The 17,253-nt window shown below is 41.8% G+C and overlaps 1 protein-coding gene across 1 annotated transcript in view; it reads right to left on the reverse strand.

Annotated features, from left to right (window-relative positions):
* Positions 1-707: 707 nt before the first annotated feature.
* LOC123782766 (olfactory receptor 5M5-like) overlaps positions 708-17,253 on the reverse strand; it is a 128,812-nt gene continuing 112,266 nt past the window's right edge. The window contains exon 4 of the transcript XR_015726915.1: positions 708-1,032. The gene's annotated coding sequence lies outside the window, so the exon portion shown is untranslated. The remainder of the gene's footprint in view (positions 1,033-17,253) is intronic.

Below are 17,253 nucleotides of genomic sequence, written 5' to 3' on the forward strand. Positions count from 1 at the left end.
TCTGTTTCCTTGGTAACTAAACTGTGGCTGCCCTGTGTGGCCGACTAACAACCTCCCTTGGCTGGCTGGATTCCACAGGGTGAGGGCTGTCTGGGAATAATTAGGGAACTTGGTGAGGAAGTTTCCTCAAGCAGGAAATTGGTTCCTGTGGAACTTGTTAAACATTAACTCCACAGTGAACTCATGAAAACATTTACTGAAATTAGTAATCGCGTTCAGGTCCTCTGGGAACCCTTACCGAGGGCGAACGGTGTCAGGAACCAGGGACTATGAGCTTATTCTAGAAGGTTGAGGTGTCAGTTTTAAGCTGTGATGAGGGAGCAATTAGGTTAAAGTGACTCCTGCGTTTCTAATGAAGCCACCCTTTGAAGCCTCTTCCCAGAGTTAAAACACTGGTCTACAGTAGGGTTGTGTGATGTAATTAAAGTCTCCTTAAATCCAGATGTTCCCCTTCACTGAGCACCTCCCGCCACCACTGACAAGTAAGAGTAACAAACGCTTGTGGATCCTGGGGAAGTTGGCCAAACTTCAGACAGTCTCAGTCAATCGTGAATTTCCGACAACTTGGCCAATCTCAACTCCGAGGAGAAAGCAATAGTTTTCCCCAGCTAACTCTTCAGGCTTTAAGACTTGTCTAACCTAAGCACGTGAATCTGAGGTAAAAACAAAACAAATCTATAAGCAACACACAGCTCTATTTTCCCCGAAGAAAACAAAACACTGAGAATGCAACACAAGTGAAAAAAAAAAAAAAAGACCAAGAGCAGAGCATAGAGGCCTCCACCTCAGTGACACATCCTGTGAGCCCCTGAAGGAGTCCGTGCTGGGGGCTGCAGCCTGGGAACCCCGGCTCTGCACCCCAGTTCTGCACCCCAGTTCTGGTAATGCCGTCATCTCCTCCTCCCGAGTGTCATTCAAATGCTTTATAGATGGCCAGAAACGGAAGTTTCAGGAGCACTTGAAAGATCATCAAATCACATTGAAAAGAGCATGGACAGACAGGGAGAACATTCCGACATGAAGATTTTGCAACTATAGAAGAAGAAAAATAAAGAAGTATGAAAATATAATAAGTCACACTTTGGAGTGCCTGCTAGGAGCTGGGCATGGGCTGAGTGCTTTGAGCTCTTCAGTTAATGCTCTTAACAGTGTTGTCACTTGGGCCCTGCTGTGATCCTCATTTATCATACATTGTCCGAGGCTAAGCGGCAAAAGTGGAAATAGGGTATCTTTCCCTCTAATCCCAAGTTCCAACTTTTTGACCACCGCCTCTACTCCTCAGGTCCCACTTATTTCATTCAACTACTATGTAGCTGGGCGTCCCTCCGTGCCGGACTCTAAAATAGAGACAAAATAGACCGTGTTCCTGCCCACATGGAGCTCGTGGTAAATCACAAAAGACGTATATCAAATAATCACACAAATTAGCAAATCGTTACAAGTGAAGATGTGCTTGAAGGAATAGGTAATGCAAACCAATGACCCCCCACACACACACACACGCGCGCTCCTCCTGGTCTGAAGAGGTCAAGAAAGACATCTCTAAGAAAGTGATATTTGCATTAATATCTGAAGTTTAAGCAGGAAATCGCGAGAAAATCTGTGGAGGGCAGGTGTAGAAAGAGTGCTGTGAGCAGAAACAACAAAGGCTCTGCAGCAGCCAGAAGCAAATCCCAGGAAAAGGACCCAGAGAAGTTGAGGGTGTGATTCATGCCTGGAGAGGTAGCGGGAGCCAGCCATGTAGGACCCTCGTGCTGTGTTAAAGAAGCTACCGGAAACGTTCTGTTGCTTTGTTTTGATTTTGAGTTTGGTTCGGTTTGAGATTTCTTTGGCTGTTTTTCTTCTGTGAGAAATATTTCATGTGTGGAGTACAGAGAAGAACGTAAAGGCTATTCATGGAACCACTAACAACTTAAGAGAAGCATTATCATTAGAGGATGCTTTTGAATAATATGATGTCAACTATAACTGAAGTCTCTTGTATACCCCGATGACGTTGAAGAGTTTTAAGCCAAGGGCGGGCATGAACAGATTGCATTTTGCAAATGTCTTTGGGTAGGTGTGGAGGAGAGAGTGAATTAAAAGGGAACCAGTGTGGAGGCAGAGATTCTGGTCAGCTGACTCACGAGGCTGTCCTGGTTGAGTGGGGTGCTGGCAGAAGGGACAGGGAGGACAGACTAGGGAGGGATTAGGATAATACTGGCACGACTGTAATTGATGGATGGGTGATGAGGCGTAAGGCGCTGGAATGGAACTGGAGAGAACTTCTGGAATGCTCTCTCATGCAATAAAGTGATATTTCTAGGGGGAAAAGTATCTGTTCTTAATGATGATCTCCAGAATTAAGAAAAAAAAGTACAACCAAATTAAAATAGACACAGAACAAATAAGGTGACTGTTGAAAGCATACACTTAGATTATGCATAGTTTCAACTTTTCTAGATCACGGTAAACTGTATTCCAAAGTGGTTGTACCAATTTGCATCCCAGTGTAAACTGGTGAGTTAAGTTTTTGAATGAGTTAAATTTTTAAAGCTTTCAACTTATGTTTCAGATTGGCACATCATTCACCAAATCTCTATCAACCACAGCCTTCTCCTTCAATAAGATTAAAACCTTAGTACACTCTTATTTTCTTCCTCCCCAAACCCACTCCCTCACCCTGTATGTTGAGATTGTGTGCAGCAATGATTATTTGGGTTTAGTTATGTGGTTTATCTGTTTCTTACCACTTTGGTGTGAAGGGGTGGGGGGAAGAAGAGATCTTCCGTTAGCCAGATACACCTGGAGTATATCTTTGAATAGTCCTTTCAGGAAGAGTCTGAGAACAATGAACCTTCTGAGTTCTTTTATGTTTGAAAAGGCTCTATTTTGTATCTCCACAATGTGCTTATGTGGAGGTAGGATTTTAGGTTCAAAATCAGCTTTCCTCAGATTTTTGAGCGTACTACTCTGTTGCATTCTTTTTTTTTTTTTAAAAAGATTTTATTTATTTATTTGACAGAGAGAGAGACAGCCAGCGAGAGAGGGAACACAAGCAGGGGGAGTGGGAGAGGAAGAAGCAGGCTCATAGCAGAAGAGCCTGATGTGGGGCTCGATCCCAGAACTCCAGGATCACGCCCTGAGCCGAAGGCAGACGCTTAACCGCTGTGCCACCCAGGCGCCCCAACTCTGTTGCATTCTTGAAACAAATGTGTGGCTGAAGAGAAATGTCACGTGTTTTTGTTTGTTTGTTTGTTTTTGGTTTTTTTAGTTCTTCAGAGTGAAATTATATTTTCTCTCAAGAAAAATTTGTAGCATTCCCCTTGATTCTTGGCGTTCTGGACTTTATCAGGAGACCTGGCTTTGAGCCTCCATCCGTCATGCTGACCATTCAGTGGGACTTTGTAACCTGATGAGCTTCCTTCCATTTGCTTGGAGGAACAGAACATGCCCCTGTGTGGAGTTATGTCAACGGTTTTAAAATTGTTTTGATTGTTACTGCATCCAACCATCATGGTTTTCCGATCCAACCCGGAAAACTATCCTGAGTCTCTTTTCCCACTACCCGCACTCACTGCTTTAGTTTCACAGAAAATGAGACTTTGGCCTACTGCTCAGCATAAGCAGGGGAAAGGGGATTGACCAACCATTGGTAATTCCTCATTAACCATTCTGATAATTAGCTCTAATGCCTCCTCCTCCTGCCTGCATGTATTGATTCTGAATTTAGAGTTCCCCTGAATAAACTCCAACCCTTTTGCTTCTGGTTCTTTCTTGGGGTGTTCCCCATATTTTTCTCTAGCAACTTAGATAATAATATCTGAAAAATATGATAATTTTGATCATTTTGTTTCTTTCTTTTAGCATTTTCTTCCTTATTGTCTCCCCTTACCCTCACCTTGGCACATTGCATTAACCGGGACTTTTAGAAGACAGCTTCCAACCAGATGACCATAAATACAGAGGTGCTGGGAGGGCCAGAGTTTTAATGCCTGTTGTGATCAGGCACAAATAAAAAATAAATTTTTTTAAAGATTTTATTTATTTATTTGACAGAGATAGAGACAGCCGGCGAGAGAGGGAACACAAGCAGGGGGAGTGGGAGAGGAAGAAGCAGGCTTCTAGCGGAGGAGCCTGATGTGGGGCTCGATCCCAGAACGCCGGGGTCACACCCTGAGCCGAAGGCAGACGCTTAACCGCTGTGCCACCCAGGCGCCCCAGGCACAAATAAAAAAAATTTTTAACTGCATTATGACATAAACATTACCATTTTCAAATATGCTATGATGTGAAAAAGATTGGAAACTACTGCTCTAGAATGGTGTGGACAATAAGCCCCTTCATTTATATTTTTTAAATTATATGTTACAAAATGGTACATAGCTTCTTATTGAACCTGGCAAATTATTTTTATCTGTGGTGAAATAGTTTTCCTTATTCAGACTTTGCATTTTCTTCTCTCTTTTCCTACATCTCCTTTTTTTTTTTTAAACTTCTTCAAACAAACTTGCCCAGGAGGTGCCAATTATTGGTCATTTCAAAAAAGTAGATATTTTTTTCCCCTTTAAATCAAGTATACTGATTTTCTGTAATTTATCTAATTTGTACCTTGACATGTATCAGTTTATTCTTTTTATTATATTAGTATTTTTCTAGCACTTTGAGAGAATGTTTCATTTTATAAATCATTCTCAATTTTTAAATAGTGTTAAGGCTAAAAATTATCTTCAGTTCACCACTTTGGACAAATAGTGATACACACTGCTTTCTTCTGAGGATAATGACTCGTTTTAATTATGCCATAAAATGGAAGCTATTTTTTAAAACTCAAGTCATTTATCAGAAGGGCTTAGAAACCCTTTTTTCTATTTTCTATTATCAATTTCAGTTTTAATTTATTTTGGTGAAACACTGTACCTGTACGATTTCTATCTTTTGAAATTTATTGAGATTGTCTTCGAAGTCTCATATGTGATCAATTTATGTAAGTGTGTCCTTGGCATTTGAAAAGCATATGTGTTCCTATTGGGATCTCAAGTTAAACACACACATTCATACACACGCATTCATGTGTACATCTCATGTTTCCTGCGCATCAGTTCACTTGATCATTTGTCTGCTGCCCCCTGCTGGCCAGGCTGGAGCTTAGATGCCTTTGTGCTGCCGTTGACCTCAACAGCCTGGTGGTCTTAGTGGCCTGCAGTTCCTCATCCAGGGTCACTGCCCTTGTAGAGAGGACTTGATTGCTGCGAGAACCTGGATAGTTTGGGCAGTTCAAAACAAAAATGGAGTCTGGTGGAAAGGTTCAAGTAATGTTCACTAAAATTGCTAAAATTAGTATTTCATAGGTCATGGGACGTTAGGGAGAGGGAAGAATCGATAATGATCTAGGATTTATGGCTATTATGGAACCAGGAAGCCTACACAGTCTTCATTTTAGTTGATTATCTTGGACTTCGCAGGAAAATAATGATAATTTGGTCTGTTTCTCTTCAATATTTACAGACTTAAAAGTCTGATGGTGGCTAAATCATCGGGGACTTTTCTCGGTCCCAAGGAGTAAGGAAAGCCCAGCTGAGATCTGGGTTATAACGGCCAGCCCCATCAGGGAGAATTAGAGCCATAGTTGGGTGCTATTCAGATAGAGCCCGAGCTCAATGACTCACTTCCTCTGAGTTCACTTGAAGACGATACGACTGGGGAGATGGGTCGCCTCCAGCAAGGATCATCCCGATTAGGAAGAATTTCTCAACAAGCAAACTCAGAGATTGCAGTCCTTATATGTTGGAGGAGGTCATGGAGAGGACATGACCACCAGCTGATCCAAAAGCTGGATTCCAGGCATTCAGGGGCTCCTCACCCCCTTTCTTGTCCTTAGAATGTGCGTTCTGCCCAGTGTTCCCACAATAACAGCCAGTTTCAAGGACACAGACTTGAAAGAGTAAGGTGTCGTTGAGACCATCTGGGGTGGCATATGTAACAGTTAAGGCCTCTATGTAAACTCGAAGATTCTGGTGGGTGGGTGCAGATATCCACGCATCCTGCAGCTGCCGAAGACAAGCCTTGAATCTAAGTTCCCATGCTTATTAAACCCGCCATCTACCAATGTCGAGTGGTCTGCTTCTTTCTCTGGTCTTTCTCCATGTACAGGAGCCAATTTGCAAATCAAGACTATATCTTGTCCATTTTCAGTAACCTCGGGTTCATCCACTCTCTAAGGGATTGCAGAAAGAGAAAGCACATTCATGGGGATTTGGAAGAGAATTTAATGAAGGTTCTATTTACCAAGGCCTAGCAGGCTTCAGGGGACCCACGAAGGATGGTGAGACACCCTGAAACCAGTAAAAGCATTACACATCTAGGCAGCAAATGGCAAAAAGGATTGAGAGCTACCAGAGACCAGCGGGGGCTGGCGCCGAGAGCTGTGCCAGAGGGCCGCCTAAAAGGAGAGCTAGGCAGAGCCATGGTGCCAGGGCAGAGACAGAGTGTGGGAGCACGTATCCTGACCTCCTTCTCCCCCGACCTCTAATCTGCTGGTGCCTTAAACGGGCTGGATCCAGCCCGAAAGCAGCGGCCTGGGCGCCTGAGTGCTGCCGGGGTATGTGTATGCACAGGTGTGCGTGTCACCCCGTCAAGCTGACACATAAAATCCACCCTCACACACTCGTACGACTTCTTCCCTTAGAATAAATTCTTCGAAGTGCAATTTTTAGGTACAAGAAAATTAGATTTTTAACCTTGATAAATACTGCCAGATTACTCTCCAGAAAATGAAAAAGCCTTTTTTCTCCATAGCCTCACCAGCACTGGGGATCTTAATTTAAAAATTTTAAATCTCAGACAACCTAGTGGGTGAGAATTAATATCTCACTATTATTTTGTTGGCCTTGTTTTGGTCTTAAATAAAGCTGAGCTTCTTATCCTGCCTGTATTTTCTTTCTTTATGTCATGCCTGTATATGTAGATATATACATCTACATACATATAAATTTCGTGTTGGCCAATAGAAGTACTAAAGGGAGATCGCTGCTTTTCAATTTTTGGTTCTCCTGTCCTTTTGGAACTTTTAAAACCATATATATGTTTTGCTTTTTGAATTAACATATGAAACAATACGTACAAATAAAAGTGGATTTGCTCGGTTACTCTGCAATTCTACTTTTAGGACTGTTATTCTGGAAGCATTTGTTATCCAACTGTTTACTGCAGCAATATTTGTAGCAACGAAAAGTTCCCATCAATAGGAAATGATTAAATAAATTGTGGTACTCCCATATTATGTCCTATGCCCTATGTGTTTGGCATTATTCAGTCCTTCTCCCCATCTTCCTGCCCTAGCCCAGGGAACAGGAATATTCATCCTTTAAGTATGGGAAAATGGGCTCCATATTTCCCTCCATTGCTTAATGACAAGTGGAGATATGAGAGGAGGATGACTTATCTGGTGAGACCAGAAGAGACTGGAATAGTCCTTTATTTGCTTTTTCTCTGATCTATCTATATGTGTTCTCTTGTGTTCCCTGCAGTACATCTTTGAGGGGAAAACCCTCCACTGCTGGGAGACCTGCAGAGATCTAGCTGGCTGGGTAAACATACATATTTATAATCTACATTAGATCCCATATGCTTAGTGAGGATTCTATTTGCATTTCAACTACGTATATATATACTTCATGCGGAAGACTTGGAAGTACGTGCATCAAATTGTAACTCTTGTTGAGTCACTCTTGCAAGTAGTGGTAGCAGAGAGTAAGAAGGACTTATTTTTTAACTATATTTATTTATTTATTTAGAGAGTGGGGGGAGGGGCCAAGAGAGAGAATCCCAAGCAGGCTCAATGCTCAGCACAGAGCCCGACGTGGGGCTCGATCCCAGGACCCTGATATCATGACCTGAGCCAAAATCAGGAGTCAGATGCTCAACCAACCGAGCCACCCAGGCGCCCTGAGGACTTCTAGTTTTAGTCTCAATGTATTGTTAGAATATTTTAGTTTTTACAACAATGTATTTATTAATATAAGCAAAAGAAATTGAAGAAGATCATTAGCCATCAAGGAAATTCAAATCAAAACCACACTGAGATACCACCTTACGCCAGTTAGAATGGCAAAAATAGACAAGGCAAGAAACAACAATTGTTGGAGAGGATGTGGAGAAAGGGGATCCCTCCTACATTGTTTGTGGGAATGCAAGTTGGTACAGCCACTCTGGAAAACAGTGTGGAGGTCCCTTAAAAAGTTAAAAATTGAGCTACCCTATGATCCAGCCATTGCACTACTGGGTATTTACCCCAAAGATACAGACGTAGTGAAGAGAAGGGCCATATGCACCCCAATGTTCATAGCAGCAATGTCCACAATAGCTAAATCGTGGAAGGAGCCGAGATGCCCTTCAACAGATGACTGGATTAAGAAGTTGTGGTCCATATATACAATGGAATATTACTCAGCTATCAGAAAGAACGAGTTCTCAACATTTGCTGCAACATGGACGGCACTGGAGGAGATAATGCTAAGTGAAATAAGTCAAGCAGAGAAAGACAATTATCATACGGTTTCTCTCATCTATGGGACATAAGAACTAGGAAGATCGGTAGGGGAAGAAAGGGATAAAGAAAGGGGGGGTAATCAGAAGGGGGAATGAAACATGAGAGACTATGGACTATGAGAAACAAACTGAGGACTTTAGAGGGGAGGGGGGTGGGGGAATGGGATAGACCTGTGATGGGTAGTAAGGAGGGCACGTATTGCATGGTGCACTGGGTGTTATACACAACTAATGTTGAGCCTTACATTGGAAACCGGGGATGTACTGTATGGTGACTAACATAATATAATAAAAAAATCTTTAAAATAAAAAAAAAATAAGAGTATAAAAAAAAAAAAAAGAAATTGAAGAAGAAAAAAGCCCTGGAGGAAAACACATGAAGTTTTAGTAGTAGTCAGTCTCTAAGAAATGAGATTGTGGGAGGCTACATTATTTACTTAAGTTTAGTATTTTAAAACAGTAACGGTTCTATGTTACTTTTGTTATGATTCATAAACTATAGCCAAAAAAATGTATTAGTACTTTTTTTCTCATCTGAGGCAATAGGTGGCCTCTCCTGAATTGTTTTGTTTCTTATGTTTTGGGGAACACTTTTAGTGTTTCAATGATAATTAACATGTTGCTATTGTTTTTTCTCCCTTAGCATAGTTAATTATATTAACATAGTTTTTATTCACATTTGACCTCCTGAAATTAAACCTTACCTGATCATGGTGTTGACTGTTTAACACATTGTTGAATTCAAATGTCGTATATTGGACTTAGAACTTTGGCTCTATATTCATCACAGATTTACATAAAAGTTTCATTTTTTGTGTGTGCCTGGCAAAATCATCAAGGTTATGCTAGCTTCAAAGAATGAATTTGGAAACTAGGTAAATAAAACTTCCACACCTCCCACACTTCTGCTATTTTTAATAGTGGGATATGTTTATGTACAGGTCAGGTGTTAAGTTCTGTGTTCTCATATTCTTGTTAGACTCTCAGTACCTATTGAACAGTCTCTTAGATGCAATATTGTCTTTCAATTTTAACTCTTTCTTTGATTAGATTTTTCTAGAGACACTCCTATTCACTGAATTTTTAAATAAAATAAAATAAAATGAAAGAAACAACTTTAAAAATTTTGGGGTATTATTTTCCTGTTTTCAAACCATAGTTGACCATTGAACAACATGGGGGTTAGGATTACCAACCCCTCGCACAATTGAAAATCCCCATGTCACTTTAGACTCCCCCAGAACTGAACAACTGATAGCCTACTATTACCCAGAAGCCTTACTGATAGCATGGTCAATAAATATATATTTTGTATGCTATATGTATTATACAGAATATTCTTACAATAAAGTAGTCTAGAGAAAAGAAAATGTTAAGAAAATCATAAAAAAGAGACAATAGGGGTGCCTGGGTGTCTCAGTCGATGAAGTGTCTGACTTTTGATTTCAGTTGAGGTCATGATCTCGGGATTGCGAGATTGAGCCCCATGTCAGGCTCCATGCTGGCTGTGGAGCCTGCCTAAGTTTTTTCTCTTCCTCTCCCTCTGCCTCTGTCCCTCCTTGCTCTCTCCCTCTCTCCCCTCTCAAAAAAAAAAAAAAAAAGAGAAAATACCTTTATGATACAATACTGTAGTTGTTTTCTTCTTTGATCATAACTCCTTACTTTTTGTATTTATACATTTTATTCCCTTTTTAATGTTTTGAGTTTGAATGTGCAGTTAATTTTTTATTTTCTAGGTTTTATAATAATAGTTTTAATAATAATAGCTTTAATAATTATGCAGATTTTCTGAGTACAGCTGTGATCTGAGGGAGCCCTTATTTCCCTACCTTGACTTCTTCCCAGTAGAAGGGGCAGGACTAGAATGTAACTTTGAGATACAACTTGCTTGACATTGATGTTTATGGTAGAATTATTGAAATGTTGCTTTTTCTCTATTCTCCATATTGGGATTCTATTTTTCTATTTTATTTATTTTAGATTCTATTTTATTTTCTTCATATTGCACTGAATCTCTGAGATGAGACACATAAAAAATCCTTCATTTCTTGACATGATATTGTACATAGAAAATCCTAAAGACTCCACCAAAAACCATCAGAAGTAATAAATGAAGTCAGTAAAGCTGCAGGACACAAAGTTCATGTCCAGAAATTGGTAGTCTTCCTATACACTAATAACAAAGTCACATAAAGAGAAATTCAGAAAACAATACCATTTACAATTGCACCAAAGAGATAAAAATACCTAGGAATAAATGAGGCCGAAGAGGTGAAAGACCTGTACTCTGTAAACTATTAACACTGATGAAAGAAACTGAAGAAGACACAAAGAAGTGGGAAAACATCCCATGCTCATGGATTGGAAGAATTAATATTGTTAAAATGTCCATATTACCCAAAGCAACCTACAGATTCAATGCAATCCCTATCAAAATACCAACTGCCTTTTTCATAAAACTAGAACAAATAATACTAAAATTTTGTTGAACCACAAAAGACCCCAAGTAGCCAAAACAATCTTGAGAAAGAAAAACGAAGATGGAGGTTATCACAGTCCCAGATTTTAAGATAAACTACAAAGCTAAAGTAATCAAAACAGTACAGAATTGGCACAAAAATAGACACAGATCAATGGAACAGAATAGGGTCCAGAAATAAACCCATGATTACATGATCAATTAATCTATGACAAAGGAGGCAAGAATATACATTGGGGAAAAGACAGTCTCTTCCATAAATGGTGCTGGTAAAACTGGACGGCTCCATGCAAAAGAATGAAACTGGACCACTTCCTCACATCATACACAAAAATAACCCAAAATGGATTAAAGGCCTAAATGTGAGCCCTGAAACCATAAAACACCCTAAAAGAGAGCACAGGCAGTAACTTCTTTGATATTGGCTACAGAAACGTTTTTATAGGTATGTCTCCTGAGGCAAGGGAAACAAAAGCAAAAATAATCTGTTGGGACTACATCAAAAGAAAAGCTTCTGTATAGTGAAGGAAACCACCAACAAAACAAAAAGGCGATTTAGTTAATGGGAGAAGATATTTGCAAAGGTTACCTCTGATAAAGGGTCAATATCCAAAATATATAAAGAATTTATACAACCAAACACCAAAAAAAAAAAAAAAATCAAACAATCCAGTTAAAAAATAGACAGAGGACCTGAATAGACATTTCTCCAAAGACGACATACCAATGGCCAACAGACACATGAAAAGATGTTCAACATCACTCATCATCAGAGAAATGCAAATAAAACCACAATGAGATACAACCACCAGTCAGAATGGCTAAAATCAAAAACACAAGAAACAAGTGTTGGCGAGGATGTGGAGAAAAAGGAACCTTCGTGCACTGTTGGTGGGAATGCAAACTGTGCAGCCACCGTGGAAAACAGTATGGAGGTTCCTCAAATAATTAAAAATAGAACTACCCTATGATCCAGTAATTCCACAACAAGGTATTTACCCTAAGAAAACAAAAACACTAGTTCAAGAGATAAATGCACCCTATGTTTATTGCAGCATTATTTACAGCGGGCAAGATACGGAAGCAACCTAAATGTCCATCAACAGATGAATGGGTAAGGAAGATGTGGCGTGCGCGCACACACACACGCACACACACACGCACGTGCACACACACACACACACACACACAGTGGAATACTGTGCCACAAAAGGCTGAGATTGCGCCGTTTGAGACAACATGGATGGACCTAGAGGGTATTATTCTAAGGCAGACTGATGAAGACAAATGCCATATGATTTCACTCATATGTGGCATCTAAAAGATAACACGAATAAGCAAAAAGTAGGATCAGACCTATAAACGCAGAGAACAAACTTAGCTGCCAGAGGGGAGGGGTGTGGGGGGTGGGCAAAGCAGGCGAAGGGGCGTGGGAGATACAGGCTTCCAGGTACGGAATGACCAAGTCACAGGAATAAGAGGCACGGCATAAGGCATAGAGTCAATGATGCGGTAATAGCGTGTCTGGTGACAGACGGTGGCTTCGCTGTGGTGAGCACAGCATAACATAGAGAGGTTGAATCACTACGCTATACACCTGAAGCTAAGCTAACGTTATGTATCAGCTCTACTAAAAACTGTATCATTCCGTCTGTGTCTGTCTGGGGTTCTTTATATGCATGGTGGTCGCCATCATTATTATGACACCCCTAGACCCACTTTCCGCTCGCTTGTGTTCAGGGGTTTTTAAGGGAAGTCAGGATTGGAGAACGGCGTTCGCATGACTCACAGCGCGGCACTGCAGGAATAGGAGTGGTAGGATATATCCTATTTTCCGGTTGGCATGGGCCAGTGAGGCTAATTACTGAAGATGCAATAACATAAATACCGAATTTTGTGATAAGAAAATGAAAAGCATACCAGAGAGCACATGCCTTTAATTCTCAAATATTCAAAACACATTCTAAATGAGATATATCCCCCGCTCATAAATGAACACATACATGTTTTCTCCGCATTTCCCAAATAAACTGTGTGCACTTAACCTTATCTTAGGGTCTGCTTCAGAGGGAACCCAACCTTTACTATAGACAGACTAATGAAACAATATTGAGTGACGATGTAAAAGGCATTATGGAAAAGTTGACACAGATCCAAAAGGCAACACAACACGGTAATGTACTGCTATGTACTCAGTACCCAGTACCCAGCTTCGACAATTATCAAGGCAATAAGTCCGAATGCCTATGGGCCAAAATACACAGAGCCAAAGTGTATAAAGCAAAATATCAAAAATGGGAAAGATAGCAGAATAATGGTGGGAGATTTTAATATAACTTTTTCAATATTTGACTCATAAAAAGCCAAAGTCAAGTAAAATATAGGTAACTTTGACCAATTTAGTATTTATTCTTTTAATACTTTGATAAAAATATTTGCCATCCAAAGTGATAACACTCCTTTTTAAGTATTTTTCTAAAAATTGGTAACATAATAGCCATATAGCAGATTTAATTAATTCCAAGAAGCAGAACTATGGCACATGCTACATTCTCTGACCAGAATTCGATAAAGCTAGATTTAGTAATAAAATGTTAGTGAAAAACAACATAGCCACTTGGAAATTGAAAAAATGTTTCTTCTAATTTATTCTTCAGTCAAAATGAAAATGAGATTTCAGTAAAGTATTTTGAAATTATCATCAATGATAGAAATAGAAATCAAAACTTATTGGCTGAGGCCAAGGACACACTCAGAAAGAGCTCATAGCCATATTTAAGAGACACTGGTTATTCTCTCTAGGCCTTTCAGCATCTAAATCCCCTTCCAGTGCTTTGGAAACCCTAGTCTTTTGCATTGCAGTGGGAGAAAGAATATACCTTCCACGACCGAGGTGGCAGATGCCAGGTGTTTCTGTAACCTCCCGCACACTTGGAGCGCAGGCGTGCATCCTAGGGCCGTCAGACTCTGCATCTGAAGCTCCTAACTAAAGGGCAGGGAGGGCAGCCGAGGATTCACTCGCGGCCCGTGACAGTAGTTGCAGCAAGATCAAGAGGACAGAGCAAGCTTTGGGAGGATCCATGCTACTTGAGGATGACCACACCACCCTTCCCGAATCTTCCTTCACCTCTTTTCTTGGAACAAGGGGTTGCATTTGGCGGACCGTTGAACCAAGCTCATCCCTTCCACAGGCTGGCTTGTAACGTGTCCTGGTGAAACGAGCTCACCCAGATGACCTGAGCCAGACAGCACTGGGAACTGAAGTTAAACCGGTGAGATAGAGAAGGAGTCGTGGGGCTTCGCAGCTACCGGTCATTCCGAAGATGGAGAAGTTATTAATCCAAAGAAGGTGAAAGAGTAGAAATCATGAAGTAGGGCACACATATGTGAAGCAGGTGGGAAACTAAGTGAGTCAGTGGTGAAAGGAGGTGGGATGAGTGTGTACCGAGTAGCTGAGCCATGTCGGTGGCACCCACGTGCCCACACACCGGACACCCCTTTGCTCAGAACTTTCCAGTGGTTTCCCGGCTCACTGAGAATCATTCCCAAGCCTATAAGGCCCTCCATGCCCTGACCTCCTGCGGGGTCTCGATCTCATTTCCTGTCCCCCTCTTTCTTGCTAACTCCACTTAACCCCATCTACACATCTTGCTGCCCCTCTAGCATGCCGGCACATCTGCCTCTGGGCCTGCGCACATTCTGTTCCCCCGGCTGCTTGGAGCACTCTTTCTTCAGCTACTCCCGTGACTCACTTCCTTCCACGTTCTCTTCAAATGCCCCCTCTTCAGAGAGGCCTTCCCCAATCAATCATCCTGTCTGAGAGAGCGGCTTCCTCTCTGTCACATTCCAAACATTTCCCTGCTAATGTGGAGAATCCCTTCCGCTCCTTGTATCTAGTGCTGCACGAGAGACATCAGTTTAATTTTGTTATTTACACACTTTAGGAAAAAAATGGAAGGAATTAGCTGGTATTATTTACAGTGGATACGTCTAGGCTGATGAGATTATAGGTCATTTATTTTGTTTAAAATGCTTGCTGATATTTTCAAGTATTTTCTCATGAGCACGGGGAACTGTTCCAATATGAAGTAGAACTTTGAGAGGTACAGACAGGAGAGGAACGTGCAGTAACTGAGGCGTGTAGGTGTGGTGAAGACGCAGGCGTTTCTCAGCCCGGCTGACCATGCGGCTCCTTCCCTGTCACTTTTAGCCCCTCTCAGAATAAGTTTGGGCTCATTTGCACCTTTCCTCTCTGTCTTGATGTTTCCCATGGTCTCTTCGATTTCCTTTTTCTTTGTTTCATTCTTTTTCTTTTCTTTTCACTTGTACACTACTCCTTTCTTTTCATGACATTTTCCCCTTCTTCATTTCATTTTCTGACCGTAAAGAGCCCCAGGGGGTGACATGGCAAGAAGCGTGTATGTTAAATTGCTTGATCTTGCGTGCTGTAATTGCAAGATTGCAGAGGCCAGCGGCCCCCCTTCCGTGTCGAGTGGGCATTGACTGAGTGCTTACCACGGGCCAGGCTCTGCTCTAAGTGCTTTACACGTGTTCTCTCACTGAATCCCCAGGACACCTATGCTGCTGGTTCTATTGTTGGCCCCATTTTATGAAGTTGAAACAGAGAGACTATGTGAGTGGTGGCCCCAAGATTCAAACTCAGGCCACCTGACTCTGGAGCCTTTAACCACTGTGTAACCCAGTCCCTTATTCTGGCTAGGGGCCTGCGGACTCCTGGCCCTAGACCTGACTGGGTATTGTGGTCTTTTTCTGCATTAGGGGAAAGAATTCCACATTCTTATTTTTTGGGGTTCCTCATTCACTTAATAAAGGAGACACTTCGAAATATAAAGGCATTTGGAGACTCCAAAAATGTATTTACTCTACATAACCCTCTAAATGCTTTTTTTTTTAAATTGTATTTATTTATTTGACAGACAGAGAGAGAGGGAACACAAGCAAGGGGAGTGGGAGAGGGAGAAGCAGGCTTCCCGCCAAGCAGAGAGCCCAACGCGGGGCTCGATCTCAGGACTCTGGGATCATGACCTGAGCCGAAGGCAGACGCTTAACGGCTGAGCCACCCAGGCGCCCCCTCTAAATGCTTTCTGAGGTTACTTAAGCACTTACATTCAGTCAGCCTTGTAAAAACATTAATCAATAAAACCAGTCAACCTCAAGGTTCCCTGGTATTTTCCCTATGCTTTCTTTAGTGTCTCCTCCCCATTGTCTCCTAATGAATGCTGTCCTCATCCTGGAGGATGTGTATGGGAAACACAGCTTTCTCCCAGAACGCAGACGGCTCCTTTCCTACACCCAGCTAGAACAGATGGTTCCCCTCGTTGGCTCCCACTGTGCCCATACAATCTTTTACCATAGTACACGGGACATATTTCTTCCACGTTTCATTCAAGAGACTCTCGCAGTCTGGGATCATGTCCAATTCAGCCTATCCACTCGGCACCAAGCATGGGGCTGAGGACATGCAAGAGAGAGAGCTTTCGAAGGTAGGTGTGTTATCCAGAAGGGGCCAGCTTGCAAATTCACCATCACCCCTGCACAGAAACTTTCTCTCTGTCCCAGTTTTGATCTGATTCGGGGATCCCGAGTCAACCTAACAAAGCTCACAAAAGACTTATGGATATGATCAAATGCCACCTTACTCAATTACAATAAGAAAAATTAGAAATCTAAGTTCCAGGGGCACCTGGGTGGCTCAGTCGTTAAGCGTCTGCCTTCGGCTCAGGGTGTGATCCCAGTGTTATGGGATCGAGCCCCACATCAGGCTCCTCGGCTGGGAGCCTGCTTCTTCCTCTCCCACTCCCCTGCTGTGTTCCCTCTCTCGCTGGCTGTCTCTCTTTGTCAAATAAATAAATAAAATCTTTAATTAAAAAAAAAAAAGAAATCTAAGTTCCAGTGGCCTGGAAACCTTCCCCTCCCCTAAGCCTGGAATCAGAGTAGGGCATTTCTGTTATGACGTAGCATCAAACGGCAGAAGGTTCCGGTGTCGTGATGCATCCATTCTCCAAATCAGGAGGACGGCTGTGTGGGCTGGATCCGCAGGGCGCCTCCCCGTGGGTGGTTTTTAGATGGTACTGTCCTTGGTTGTTCTGACAAGTCTGTTGCTTGCTTTGCTGACACATTCTCCTTTTAAACAGCACGTTGTTCTGAAGAATTGCATGTAGTATTCCTTAAGGACCAGGACCGTCCTCTACGAATGGAGGATGAAGTGAACACCAATGAGAGAA

Source organism: Ursus americanus, chromosome 16 (genome assembly GCF_024610735.1).
Source record: "Ursus americanus isolate L20-20 chromosome 16, mUrsAme1.1.p, whole genome shotgun sequence".
NCBI classification, from domain to species: domain Eukaryota; kingdom Metazoa; phylum Chordata; class Mammalia; order Carnivora; family Ursidae; genus Ursus; species Ursus americanus.